This window comes from Rana temporaria, chromosome 4, assembly GCF_905171775.1.
Source record: "Rana temporaria chromosome 4, aRanTem1.1, whole genome shotgun sequence".
Classification (NCBI taxonomy): Eukaryota; Metazoa; Chordata; class Amphibia; order Anura; family Ranidae; genus Rana; species Rana temporaria.
The window spans coordinates 297,862,227-297,877,055 of record NC_053492.1 but is presented as its reverse complement, the minus strand read 5'-3'; the positions used below and the strand labels follow the sequence as shown (position 1 = coordinate 297,877,055).

General features: G+C 45.0%; 1 protein-coding gene across 1 annotated transcript in view; it reads right to left on the bottom strand.

The window, feature by feature from the left end:
- The window catches only part of PEX7 (peroxisomal biogenesis factor 7), a 323,869-nt gene that overhangs the window by 154,355 nt on the left and 154,685 nt on the right, over window positions 1-14,829 (bottom strand). The gene's annotated exons all lie outside the window — the stretch shown is intronic.

Sequence of the window (14,829 nt, the reverse complement as noted above, 5' to 3'; positions counted from 1 at the left end):
TAAGAGGTATGCCGGCATAAAGATAAACATGCCCCCTAGGTTGCGTATCCAATGTTAAGTATGGACGTCGTTCCCGCGTCGCAATTTGAAAATTTTACGTCGTTCGCGTAAATCGTCCGTCAATGGGGCTGGACGTCAATTACGTTCACGTCGAAACCAATGACGTCCTTGCGACGTCATTTGGAGCAATGCACACTGGGATATTTTACGGACGGCGAATGCGCAGTTCGTTCAGCGCGGGGACGCGCTTCATTTAAATGATACACACCCCCTACCCGCCGAATTTGAATTCCGCCGCGTGATTTACGCTACGCCGCTGCAACTTTACAGGCAAGTGCTTTGTGAATAAAGCACTTGCCTGAAAAACTTGCGGCGGCGTAATGTAAATGACATACATTACGCCAGCAGAAAGATCCGCTGATCTTTCTGAATCTGGCCCTATGGCTTTTAGAGGCTTTTAGTGGCAGAAAACAGTGCATCCAGGAGCAGCAGAGTTTGGGTAGAAAAAACGCTTGATGCTAATAGAAGCTTTAAAGCTGCTAAACGTGCCTAAAAGCTAATGCTTGAGCATTCATTAATTTCCATGCCCAGAATAAATGATTTATTCTGGCCAATGAAATTAATGATGCCAGTAGAAGCTCCTTACTTACACTTTTTACAAGCATCATCCTTTTTTTTTATTTGCAAAAACGCTGCTGGCTTCTAGGAGAGTTAAATAATCTCCCTGTTTGCATGAGACCTAATTCTTTAAATTTCTCAGTGGGTGGAGGTCCCCCATTTTGGAGAACAACAGTTCTGCTAACAGTCAGGCTTTAGAGAGCAATGAGCAATCTAGACTTGATGGCTTTTAGGGGGACCCTGACCACAACTAAGGGCCAGATTCAGGTACATCTGCGGCGGCGTAACGTATCGCATTTACGTTACGCCGCCACAAGTTTTACGGGCAAGTGCTTGATTCACAAAGCACTTGCCTGTAAAGTTGCGGCGGCGTAGCGTAAATCCCTCCGGCGCAAGCCCGCCTAATTCAAATGATCCGGGTAGGGGGCGTGGATCATTTAAATTAGGCACGTTCCCGCTCCGAACGTACTGCGCATGCTCCGTTTTGAAATTTTCCGCCGTGCTTTGCGCGAAATGACGTCGCACCGACGTAATTTTTTGAACGTCGATGTGAGTTACGTCCTTTCCAATTCACGGACGACTTACGCAAAAAAAAAGACATTTTAAATTCAACGCGGGAACGACGGCCATACTTTAACATGGCAAGTCTAACTATAGGCCACAAAATAGCAGCTTTAACTATACGCCGGGAAAAGCCGACTAGCGACGACGTAAGAGAATGCGACGGCCGCGTGTACCTTCGTGGATCGCCGGAAAAAGCTAATTAGCATACCCGACGCGGAAAACGACGCAAACTCCACCCAGCGGGCGCCGAAGTATTGCACCTACGATCCGAAGGCGTACAAAGCCGTACGCCTGTCGGATCGAAGCCAGAAGCCGTTGTATCTTGGTTTGAGGATTCAAACTAAAGATACGACGCGGCAAATTTGAAAGTACGCCGGTGTATCAGTAGATACGCTGGCGTACTTGTACTGTGAATCTGGTGTCAAAAAAAGGTATTTTGTGTAAAACTCCATGTCTTGATGTACAGTACAGGACATAGGTTGTGTATTCACAGACCCTGAGTTATATGCTCCTTTTGAGGACACATCTACCGGGCACCTCCCCTATAACCAATCCTCACTTCATGAGTCCTCAGTTTTGTAGCAAGCCATGCAGAGTAACCCAGGGATAGAAGAGAGGGTGTCCTGTGCTGAACATCAAGATATGTAATTCTTCTTATAGTGCCTTGAAAAATATTCATACCCCTTGAAATATTCCACATTTTGTCATGTTACAACCAAAAACATAAATGTATTTCATTGGGATTTTCTGTGATATACCAACACAAAGTGGCACATAATTGTGAAGTGGAAGGAAAATTATAAATGGTTTCTCAAATGTTTTACAAAAACATATGTGAAAAGTTTGGCGTACATTTGTATTCAGCCCCCCTGAGTCAATACTTTGTAGAAAAACCTTTCACTGCAATTACAGCTGCAAGTCTTTTTGAGCATGTCTCTACCAGCTTTGTACATCTAGATCAGGGGTGTCAAACTCAATTTTATCGAGGGCTGCATCAGCATTATGATTGCCCTCACAAGGGCCAGTTGTATCTGTAAGATTAGATGTCCAGCGCATCCCCTCCCCTTACATTATATGTTAAGAGCCACCCCACCATCAGAAGTTGAGTCTCCCACTCTCCCTTACATCACAGTGCTCCCCCCTTTCCTTAACCACTTACCCCCCGGACCATATTGCTGCCCAAAGACCAGAGTACTTTTTGCGATTCGGGACTGCGTTGCTTTAACAGACAATTGCGCGGTCGTGCGACGTGGCTCCCAAACAAAATTGGCGTCCTTTTTTTCCCACAAATAGATCTTTCTTTTGGTGGTATTTGATCACCTCTGCGTTTTTTATTTTTTGCGCTATAAACAAAAATAGAACGACAATTTTGAAAAAAATGATATTTTTTACTTTTTGCTGTATAAATATCCCCAAAAATATATAAAAAAACATTTTTTTTCCTCAGTTTAGGCCGATACGTATTCTTCTACATATTTTTCGTAAAAAAAAAATCGCAATAAGCGTTTATTGATTGGTTTGCGCAAAAGTTATAGCGTTTACAAAATAGGGGGTATTTTTATGACATTTTTATTAATTTTTTTTTTACTAGTAATGGCGGCGATCAGCGATTTTTTTTTTCGGTATTGCGACATTATGGCGGACTACTTCGGACATTTTTGACACATTTTTGGGGACCATTGGCATTTTTATAGCGCTCAGTGCTATAAAAATGCATTAGATTACTATAAAATGCCACTGCAGTGAAGGGGTTACACTAGGGGGCGGGGAAGGGGTTAAGTATGCTGGGTGTGTTCTTACTGTGGGGGGGGGGGGTTGGGCCTCACTAGGGGAAACACTGATCTTCTGTCATACATTGTATGAACAGAAAATCAGCATTTCCCCTGCTGACAGAACGAGAGCTGTGTGTTTACACACACAGCTCCCGTTCCCCGCTCTGTACCGATCGATCGCGTGTGCCCGGCGGCGATCGCGCCCGCCGGGCACACGCACGGGAGTCGGGGGCGAGCGGGGGCGCGCGCTGCGCCTCCGGGCGGCGCGCGTGCGCCCTAGTGGCGGCTAAAAGGCAGGACGTCATATTACGTGGTCTCGCCTAGGAGAGCCACCTTGTGGAACGTATATGACGGTGCGGCGACGGCAAGTGTTAAGTCCTCAAGTCTTTTGCAGACTCTAAAGCCCTGTACACACGATCGGTTTGTCTGATGAAAACGGACCGATGGACCGCTTTCATCGGACAAACCGATTGTGTGTGGGTTTGTTTTCTATCAATGAAAAAAAATAGAACATGTTTTAAATTTTTCCTATGAATAAAAAAAACAATAGGAAAAAACTATCGTCTGTGTGGAACTCCATCGGAGAAAAATCCATGCATGGTCAGAATCAAGTCGACGCATGCTCGGAAGTATTGAACTTCATTTTTCTCAGAACGTCGTAGTGTTTTATGTCACCGCGTTGGACACGGTCAGATTTTTGACTGATGGTGTGTAGGCAAAACTGATGAAAGTCAGCTTCATCGGATATCCGACGAAAAAAATCCATCGGATTAGATTCCATCAGATATCCGATCGTGTGTACAGGGCATAAGACCCCATAAACACTATTAGATTTTCTGCAGATTTTTGTCTTCAGATTTACCAAAACCATATAATATGAGGTCAAACCTTAATGCCGCGTACACACGGTCGTTTTTCGGCATGAAAAAAAAAATGACATTTTTCAGCATGTTCAAAAAACGAAGTTTTTCCAACTTCATCATTAAAAACAACATTGCCCACACACCATCGTTTTTGAAAAATGATGAACAAAGCGCGGTGACGTACAATGGCACTCTGAAGGGGAAGTTCTATTCGCCTTTGGGCTGCTTTTAGCTGATTCCGTGTTAGTAAAAGACGATTTGCGCTTTTTTGTCTGTTTTTATACAAAAATTTTATTACACACAGGTGGACTCTATTTACTAATTAGGTGACTTCTGAAGGCAATTGGTCACACTAGATTTTAGTTTGGGGTATCAGAGTAAAGGGGACTGAATACAAATGGACGTCACACTTTTCAGAGATTTGTAAAAAGATTTGTAAAAAAAAATTGAAAACCTTTTATAATCTTTCTTCCACTTCACAATTATGTGCCACTTTGTGTTGGTCTATCATAGTGGTCTCCAAACTGTGGCCCATGGGCCTTTGCTTGCTTCTATTCGGCCCTTGGGGCACTTTTCCTCTCAATGACACCAACAGTGGGGCACAATTCCTCCCAGTGACACCAAAAATGGGGCCCAATGACACCAATGATGGAGCATAATTTCTCCTAATGACACCAACAATTGGACACAATTCCTCCCACCGACGTCAATGATGGGGCACAACTACTCCCATTGAAACAAACAATGGGGCATTCCTTTTTTTCCCCCACTGACATCGGGACATTTTCTACTACCAACAGGCACTGTCTGGCCCCTCAAAGGTCTGAAGGATAGTAAATTGGCCCTTTGTTTAGAAAGTTTGGGATATGAATATTTTTTTCAAGGCACTATATACAGTAAAGGACCCAGGTTGAGTATTTATAGACCCTGGGATGTCCCTAAGCAATGAATGAGAATGGTGAACAACTAGGTAAACAGAACTGTGACAACAGGTCCAACAACAAGGGTCAACAGTACCGATTTCAGAGTACTACTGCAAGAATCTTGCAGCCAAAAGCCGCACCCACAGAAGACTAGATATTTGCCTGGTGAACAGAGGACCAGACGACAGCCTTACACAGCTGGTCACTCTCTAGATAAATTATCCTCTTCTGATCACTGGACTGTATGCCCCTGATGATGTCATACATGTCGAAACATGTTGAGCAGAGCTTAGTGATCCCGGAGTGAATTGGCTGGATGTGTGCTGGAAGTACTGCAGCACTGCATTGTGGTTTGGCTTTATACTGCTCCCAGACAGTGCTGTCCCTTTGCCTTATGCCAGAAATTAATGAAAGCGGTTTCTCCTTGTTTTAAAGTGGTAGTAACCACCGATTGGTCATTGGTATCTACAAGTACGCTTATAATTAAGCTTACCTATAGGTACAATGAATATCTCCTAAATTGTGCACTGTTTAGGAGATATTCACAATTACTGCAGCTGGTGATGTCACTGGAGCATGCGCACTGCGCTCTAAATTTAGAGAACACTCAATTTGCCATCAATTCAGAGCACTGCCATAAAAGTGACGTCATTGCTATTAAAGTGATGATATTTTATTGACCAGCTACTTTTAGAGGTGGAGGTTTTCACTGGAGGAGCTCTGTTCACTGAAGGTGTTGGATTCACATGGACTTTTGTTTGTTACGCTATATTTGTTCTTTCACGTGGACTTTGTTATTTTATATTTGGTTGAATATTTTTTGCATAACCGCAGCTTTATTTTTCTGAAATTATACTTACTATGGCAATGTCACATGGTTAAGTTTCTGCTTTGCGCACATCTATCTACATTTTTGAATAATAGCAGTAGCACGGTTTTTGAATTGTTGCCATATTAGGAAGTGGAAGGTATTTGGTACAACACAACACTCCCTGGATCAGGATCACTCCAAACTGGATGAAAGAGCCAGGAGGAAACTGGTCAGAGAGGCTACTAAAGGACCTACAGCAACTCTGAAGCAGTTGCAGGAATGTATGACAAAGAGTGGTCATTGTGTGCATGTGACAACAATATTACAAATTCTCCACAAATGTGGCTTGTATGGGAGGGTTGCAAAAAAAAAGCCACGCCTCAAGAAAGGCCACATGCAGTCATGACTGAGCTTTGCCAAAACACACCTTGAAGATTCTGAGGCCACATGGAAAAAGGGGTTATGGTCAGATGAGACAAAAATTGAATTATTTAGCCTGTAATTGGCTAACTGTAATTGGCAAAGCCGTATTTTTCTGGCACCCTTTATGTCAAATTGCTGTTATATTATGACGGTGACATTGTCCAACATCTTTTTGTGAAAAATGTAAATAAAAAATTTGAAAGTAAAAGAACTGTAATAAAAATCGTCCAAAATAGAGTAGCGTATACAGCTAAATTTTTAATTGTAAATATTAGACCATCTTTAACCAGTTGCCGGCCGTGTCACACAGATATTTTGCGGCACAATGGAACTAGTGGGTGAAATCCAATACAGGTATGTCCTACCCGTTTTCGGCCACCAGAGGGCGCATGTACGCCGCTTCACGGCGGGGGACCCGGTGCGCGTGACTGATGGGCACGATCACCGCCAGCCACAAGCGATCGCATGCAGGAGCGCCAGCATGGGGATTTGTGTGTATAAACACACAAATTCCTGTGCTGTCAGAGGAGAGGAAAAAGTAGGAAAAACGATAGGGCTTCTCTCCTAGTCACTCACATCCCCACACAGTTAGAACATGCAAAGGGAACACATATTTAACCCCTTGATTGCCCCTAGTGTTAACCCCTGACATTTACACAGTAATCAGTGCATTTTTATAGCACTGATCGCTGTATTTAAAGGGCAATGGTCCCAAAAAGTGTCAAAAGTCTTCGATCTGTCCGTCGCATTACCACAAAAAAAATCGCAGATCACCGCCATTACTAGTGAAAAAAAAAAACAATAATAGAAATGACATAAAAATGCCAAAAATCTTTCCCATAGTTTGCAGACGCTATAACTTTATGTTTGTTATTTTTTGTAGCCGAGACTTCTTTTTTAACCTCTTCCCAACCGCATTATAGTCGAATGACAGCTACAGCGTGGTCACACATTTCCGGGAGGGCATCTATTGATGTCCTCCCATGATCACTCTTCCCATGCGCATTCTTCAGACACAGCCGATCACAGATCAGGATAAAAAGCCAATCACAGTATCGCTTTAACATATGACCATCTGTGTCCAATCACCGCTGATCACAGTGTAAACATCTACACTGAAAATCAGGGCACTGATCATCAGTGTCCTGATAATCAGTGCAGCCCCAACACTGCCCATCAGTGCTGCCAATCAGTGCCCATCAGTGCTGCCGGTCAGTGCCGCCTATCTGTGCACATCAGTAAAGGAGAAAATGTACTTATTGTCAAAATGTTATAAACAGAAACTAAGAAAATTTTCGGTCCTTTTTAGTTTTGCTGAGCAAAAAAAAGAGATTTTTAATACAGCTTACCTGTAAAATCTTTTTCTTGGAGTACATCACGGGACACAGAGCGGCATTCATTACTATATGGGTTATATGGAGTACCTTCAGGTGTAGACACTGGCAATCTCAAACAGGAAATGCCCCTCCCTATATAACCCCCTCCCATAGGAGGAGTACCTCAGTTTTGTAGCAAGCAGTATGCCTCCCAAAATGGTCCTCAAAAAAGAGGGGTGGGAGCTCTGTGTCCCGTGATGTACTCCAAGAAAAAGATTTTACAGGTAAGCTGTATTAAAAATCTCTTTTTCTTTATCGTACATCACGGGACACAGAGCGGCATTCATTACTATATGGGATGTCCCAAAGCAATGCTTACAATGAGGGGAGGGAGAACATCTCCAAGACAAAAGGATTTAATTTAGAGATATACTCAAATCATAATAAATCCAACTTAGTTGAGAAAAATAAAATTTTTAAATTTAACTCGAACAAGAGGAGCCCCCGGAATCCGAGGGTCTCAAACTGCAGCCTGCAGCACTGCCTGCCCGAAGGCGTATCAGTATTCCTTCTTACGTCCAACTTGTAGAATTTTGTAAACGTGTGGACAGAAGACCAGGTTGCCGCCTTGCAAACTTGAGCCATAGAGATCTGGTGGTGTGCTGCCCAGGAGGCGCCCATGGCTCTAGTAGAATGAGCCTTTAATGATACTGGAGGAGGCAACCCTTTCAAGCCGTAGGCCTGAGTGATTAATTGCTTAATCCACCTAGAAATGGTGGACTTTGCAGCTGCCTGCCCCTTCTTGGGCCCATCCGGTAGAATGAACAGCACATCTGTCTTCCGGATCTTCTTTGTAGCTTTAAGATAGGCCTTCATGGCCCTGACAATATCCAAGGTATGCAGCAACCCTTCCTTTCTGGAAGTAGGTTTAGGGAGAAGGATGGTAATACCAAATCCTGGTTCAAATGAAAACTGGATATGACCTTCGGAAGGAAGGAAGGATGAGGGCGGAGAACGACCCTGTCCTTATGAAAAACAAGATATGGTTCCTTACAGGATAAGGCTGCCAGCTCCGAAACTCTTCTTGCGGAAACTATGGCAACCAAAAATACTAACTTCCTTGTCAGTAGAACCAAAGGAATATCAGCCAACGGCTCAAACGGTTGTTTCTGTAAACTTGACAGAACAAGATTTAAATCCCACGGACAAAGCGGGGATTTAACTGGAGGTCTAATACGTAAGACCCCTTGAAGGAAGGTCTTAACCAGCGAAGTGGGTGGCCAGCGGCCGCTGAAACCACACTGACAGAGCAGAAATCTGTCCTTTGATTGTGCTTAATGCCAATCCTTTATCCACTCCTAGCTGGAGAAAACTTAATACTCTATCGATGGTAAATTGCGAGAAAGCCATCGCTTGGACTCACACCAGCCTACATAGGCCTTCCAGACCCTGTAATAAATCACCCTAGAGACCGGTTTCTGGCTCTGATTAGGGTAGAGATTACTTTCTGAGACAGACCTCTACCCCTGAGAATCAGGGATTCAGCTTCCAGGCCGTCAAATTTAGATGCCGTAAGGCAGGGTGGAGGATCGGACCTTGCGATAGCAGGTCTGGCCGTAGAGGAAGAGTCCAAGGGTCTCCCACTACCATCCTTAAGATTAGTGAGTACCATGCCCTTCTGGGCCATGCTGGAGCTACCAGGATGACTGGTATGTGCTCCACCCGGATCCTGCGCAGCAGGCGGGGTAGTAACTGGAGCGGGGGAAACGCATAAAGAAGTTTGAACTGATGCCAAGGGCAAACCAACGCATCGGTTCCGCAGGCCATCGGATCCCTTGAGCGGGACATGAACCTGTCTAGTTTCTTGTTGAGTCTCGATGCCATGATATCCACGTCCGGCACTCCCCATCTTTGGCAGAGTGCTTGAAAGACTAGTGGATGCAGAGACCATTCCCCCGGCCATAGAGTCTGGCGGCTTAAGAAGTCCGCCTGAAAGTTGTCCACTCCTGGAATGAATATTGCCGATATGCAGGGCACATGAGCCTCTGCCCATAGAAGAATCAAGCTCACCTCTCTCTGAGCGGCTTGACTCCTGGTTCCCCCTTGGTGATTTATGTGTGCCACGGCCGTGGCATTGTCTGATTGAATTCTCACCGGGAACCCCTGCAATTTTGACGTCCAAGCCCTGAGGGCTAGTCGAGCAGCTCTGAGCTCCAAGATGTTGATGGGCAACTGCTTCTCTGGCTTTGCCCAAGTACCTTGGCGAGTGCAACCATCCAAAATTGCTCCCCAGCCCGTCAGGCTGGCGTCTGTGGTCACTATCTTCCAAGCCACTGGGCTGAAAGACCTCCCCTTCAGTAGATTCTGAGGGTCTAACCACCAACACAGACTTTGTCGGACTCTTGATGAGAGCGGCAACGGGATATCCAAGGCCTGTGGCCTTCTGCTCCATGCTGACAGGATGGCTGCCTGTAGGATGCGAGTGTGGCTCTGGGCGTATGGTACCGCCTCGAATGTGGCCACCATCTTGCCTAGTAACCTCATACATAGGCGAATAGTCGGTTCTTTCTTGCTTAGAACCAGTAGGATTAATTCCTTGATGGCTTTTACCTTCCTCAGAGGTAGGAACACTCCTTGTTGTTCTGTGTCTAATCTCATGCCGAGATATTCCAACTGCTTTGTGGGCTGGAAAGCTGACTTTTCTCGATTTAGGACCCAGCCGAACCTCTCGAGGTATTGGACCGTGAGGGCCACTGCTCGCTCCAAGCCGGGAGACGAGTGATCTATGACTAGGAGGTCGTCCAGGTATGCTAGGATCGTGACCCCTTGGATCCTTAGTTTGGCTAGGATTGGAGCTAGGACCTTCGTGAACACCCGGGGGGGCCGTAGCCAACCCGAAGGGAAGCGCCACGAATTGGAAGTGACGCAAAGCCACCATGAAGCGTAGATATCTTTGATGTGGCTGATAAATTGGAACATGAAGCTAGGCATCCTTTATGTCTATGGACGCCATGAAGTCGTCCTTCTGGAGTGTGGCAGCTGCTGACCGCACGGATTCCATCCGAAATGAGCGGATCTTTAGATATGCATTTACCATCTTTAGGTCCAAAATTGGCCTGACATCTCCATTGGATTTTGGGATGATGAATAGGTTGGAGTAGAAACCCAGCCCCTGTTCCAGGACTGGTACCTCTACTATTACTTCCTGGGAAAGTAGATGATCTAATGCCGATCTTAATGCGGCTCCCTTTTCCGGATCGTTTGGAATCCTCGACTTCTGGAAATGAGGAGGAGGAAACCTTAGGAAATCTAATTTGTAGCCTGTGGCCACGGAAGACCGTACCCACTCGTCGGGATGCTGGCTTCCCAAATCTCTGAAAAGAGTCGCAGCCTTCCCCCCACCTTCGTGGGTGGGGGCGCCCCTTCATAAGGTTGGCTTGGGGGCTGGTTTTGCTGGTTTGCGAAACCACTGCCTTTTGCCTCTAACAGCCTGTCCTTGTGATCTGCTGTTGAAGCCGAAGTTTGCTTTTGCAGGAGGCCGTCGATACTGCTTGGCATTAGAGGGCCCCTGCCCAGGGGAATACTGTCGTTTAAACGCAGGTCCCTGAACCTTCTTCTTAGTTGGCAAGAGAGTACTCTTGCCGTTTGAAATGGTCTGAATGTATTTATCTAGGTCTTCTCCGAAGAGTCGTCCTCCATGGAAGGGGAACCCTACCAGGAGCTTCTTGCATGGGGGCTCAGCCTCCCAGCTTTTTAACCATAAGAGTCTTCTCATATGGATAAGGGATAACGATAAACGTGACGCTTGCTGGATAGAATCCTTGATTGCGTCTACCGTAAAACATATGGCCTTAGGGACATCCGAAAATTTTTCTGCCTGCTGGGCCGGAATAAGTTTAAGCATCTGCTTAAATTGATCCGATAATGCTTGAGCGACCCCAATCGCAGCCACAGCTGGCTGTACTACTGCCCCTGCAGTAGTGAAGGAGTTCTTAAGTAGTGCTTCCAAGCGCTTATCAACTGGATCCTTGAACACCTGTATGTTTTCTACAGGGCATGTTAACGATCTGTTAACACATGAGATGGCTGCGTCCACTGCAGGAGTAGCCCATCTTTTGGAAAAATTTTCTTCCATAGGATATAGGACAGAGAACCTTTTAGGTGGTAAGAAGATCTTATCTGGCTTGTTCCAATCTTGGAACAAAATTCCCTCTAATAGAGGATGGATCGGAAACACAGCATTGCTTTGAGGCGCCCTCAGTGAGCCCAAAGCTGAAACCGTCGATACCTGGAGATCTGGTACTGGCAAGTTGAATGTCCTATGGACCAAGTCCGACAATCCTTGAATCCACCAGCTCTCCCTCAGGGAGACTGCCCCAGACTCCTCTGTATCCGGGTCTTCGATCCCTGAACCTACTTGGTCCGTGTCCAAGAGGTCGTCCAATTCCCCTGAGGAAAGGACCTCCTCTTCTGAGGGTCCGCGCTCGGGCGACGGAGATCTATTCCGCTTACTGCCCCGCATAGCTGCGGATATCATTTTTCCCATGCTTTTCTGCATCTCTTTTAAAGAGGTGAGTAATACCTCCTCCGTGACCATCTTAGGGTTGGACTGACCCGCGTCAGCTCCAGCCCCAGATCCCGATGGCCCCAAGGCTCCCTGTAGGGAAAACAGCGGCATACCATGGTACAATACCGAGGTACACCTGCTACCTATTGGTATTTGGAACTATAAAAGTTAATTGTCCAAACACCTGTTTGGGGGATAAAAAAAATGCTTCCTCTCCCCTAGATGACTTTTTTTTTTTTTTTTTTTTTTTTTTTGTTTTTTTTTTAAATCCAGGAAAGAAAAAACATTCTGTCCCCCTGAGTAGTATTGCAAAGAAAAACTATGAGATGGAAAAGAAACAGCCTATTTCTAGGCTTGACAAAACAGTCCTCTGAAGACTGCAATATCCTTTCTGGCCACTGTGTGTCCTCGGCGCCCCGTGCTGCCGCTCTGGTCTTTCTCCTCAGTTCCAAAGTATTGATGGAACAAACAAGGAAGGGCCGCCCCTTCCTTTAAGCCACTGACCCGCCCTTCCCCCCCAGCAACCTCAAACAGGAAATGCCCCTCCCGACAGGGGGAGGGGGGGGGATTTTGGGAGGAAGGGACCTCTCTGTTCCAGCAAACTGCAGCCTGCAGCCTGGAACCATGAGGAGGTCAGCGTTTTGCCTGCTTGCAGGCTCTGAGGAGGAAGACTGAATGGAGCATCGCCTGGAGGCCTGCAGGTAAGCAAAGCTCTCTGACACACACATATATTTTTATATAACACAGGCCCCACTCAATGCTTTTCCAACACTACAAGGGAGGTCACATCTTATGGGGAATAATACATAGAGAGCCATCCTATCTTTATGATATGTGACTAGTTTGCCAGATGCAGTGCATAACTTTAGGCATGTCCCCTGTGACCCCCCAGAAAAAAACCTGCTAAGAACCAAGTTCCGCAAGTTTTCCCCTCACTTACCTGCTCCATGCCGCAGGACTTTGCCAAGCAAGAGGCCCAATCTTCCCCCATCTCCGTGGGGATGTCTAGACCTTCAGGCCCTGGGTTCCTATGAAGGATCCACTGTCCTGGGCCCATATAGCACCCTGGCAACAGAAAACTTTAGGTACCCAAAGGTTTCTAAGTTCTGGGCCCAGGGTCCAGCTCTCTAAAAAGAAAAGCATTATGGGCTATACCCCAAGGGTTTGGGGTCCGGTTACTGACCACTTTAGCGCTGAGGCTTTTTTGGACAGAACCGGTAGCTCACCTAATCCCAAGGATGCGGAGGCAAGCTAAACCATGACTAACACCTAAGACACTGGCGTAAAAACTGAGGTACTCCTCCTATGGGAGGGGGTTATATAGGGAGGGGCATTTCCTGTTTGAGATTGCCAGTGTCTACACCTGAAGGTACTCCATATAACCCATATAGTAATGAATGCCGCTCTGTGTCCCGTGATGTACGATAAAGAAATAAACACAGTTGAAATTAACCACTTAAGGCCCGGACCATTTGGCTGGTCAAAGACCAGGCCACTTTTTTGCGATTCGGCACTGTGTCGCTTTAACTGACAATGCGTGGTCAAAACAAAATTGACGTCCTTTTTTTCCCCACAAATAGAGCTTTGTTTTGGTGGTATTTGATCACCTCTAGGGTTTTTATTTTTTGCGCTAGAGCGACAATTTCGAAAAAAATGCAATATTTTTTACTTTTTGCTATAATAAATATCTCCAAAAAATATATAAAATACAAATTTTTTCCTCAGTTTAGGCCGATGCGTAGTCTTCTACATATGTTTGGTAAATAAAATCGCAATAAGTGTTTATTGATTGGTTTGCACAAAAGTTATAACATCTACAAAATAGGGGATAGTTTTATGGCATTTTTATTAAAAAATTTTTTTTTTACTAGTAATGGTGGCGATCAGCGATTTTTTTCGTGACTGCAACATTATGGCAGACACATCAGACACTTTTGACACCATTTTGGGACCATTGTCATTTTTACAGCGATCAGTACTATAAAAATGCACTGATTACTGTAAAAATGTCACTGTCAGTGAAGGGGTTAACCTGTAGGGGGCGCTGAAGGGGTTAAGTGTGTCCTAGGGAGTGAGTCTGTTAGGGGGCGTGGCTATGAGTGACACGTCACTGATCGCTGTTCCCGATGACAGGGAACAGACAATCATGTCACTAGGTAGAACAGGGAGATGTTGTGTTTACACTGACATCTCCCCGTTCTTCAGCTCCGTGACACGATCGCGAAACACCGGCGGACATCGAGTCCGCGGGGTCCCATGGGCGCGGTCGCGAACACGGCGTAAGGGAACTTACCTGTACACCCATTTGCCTGTCCGTGCCATTCCATTCTGTCGATGTATATGTGTGTGCACTTGTCCTTAAGCGGTTAAAGAATTAACTTGTTTCTACAATCATACTATTCCATAAGTAACATATAGGTAATGAGGTAAATTCACTAAACATCATACTTTTCTACACTTTAGTTTTGACTTTTTTAAATATATTTAGTTTGAAAATAAATTTATACCATTTATCAGCTTTTTCAGTAGGCTGAAATTCACCCTTTAGAAAAATCGAATGTGTTTTAAAAGCTTGCATTTTTCTAATCTCTGTCAGTCAATGAATAGTATCAGTTGAACTCCCAACTTTATGCTTTTATTGATGACTAACAAAGTAAAATACATACAGTAGGGTAGTAATATGCTGAATATATTTAGTTGGAAAGAGCATTCCTTTTTTTATTCTAAAGCCCAAAGCACAGGAAAGATATGTTTACTCAAAAACATGCTTGTAGTAATGGTGCATGGTCATCAAACAATAAACAATGCGTGCAGACCTGTGCAAATTGAATTTATGTTTTCTTGTCATGAGAGCCCTGAAATTCATCTAGAAAACATATATAATGTACTTCCAATGGCCATGCAATGTATAAGAGACGTACATTGGAAAATATTGTTTATGTCTACCTACGAAATGGGACTTTCATCTTACC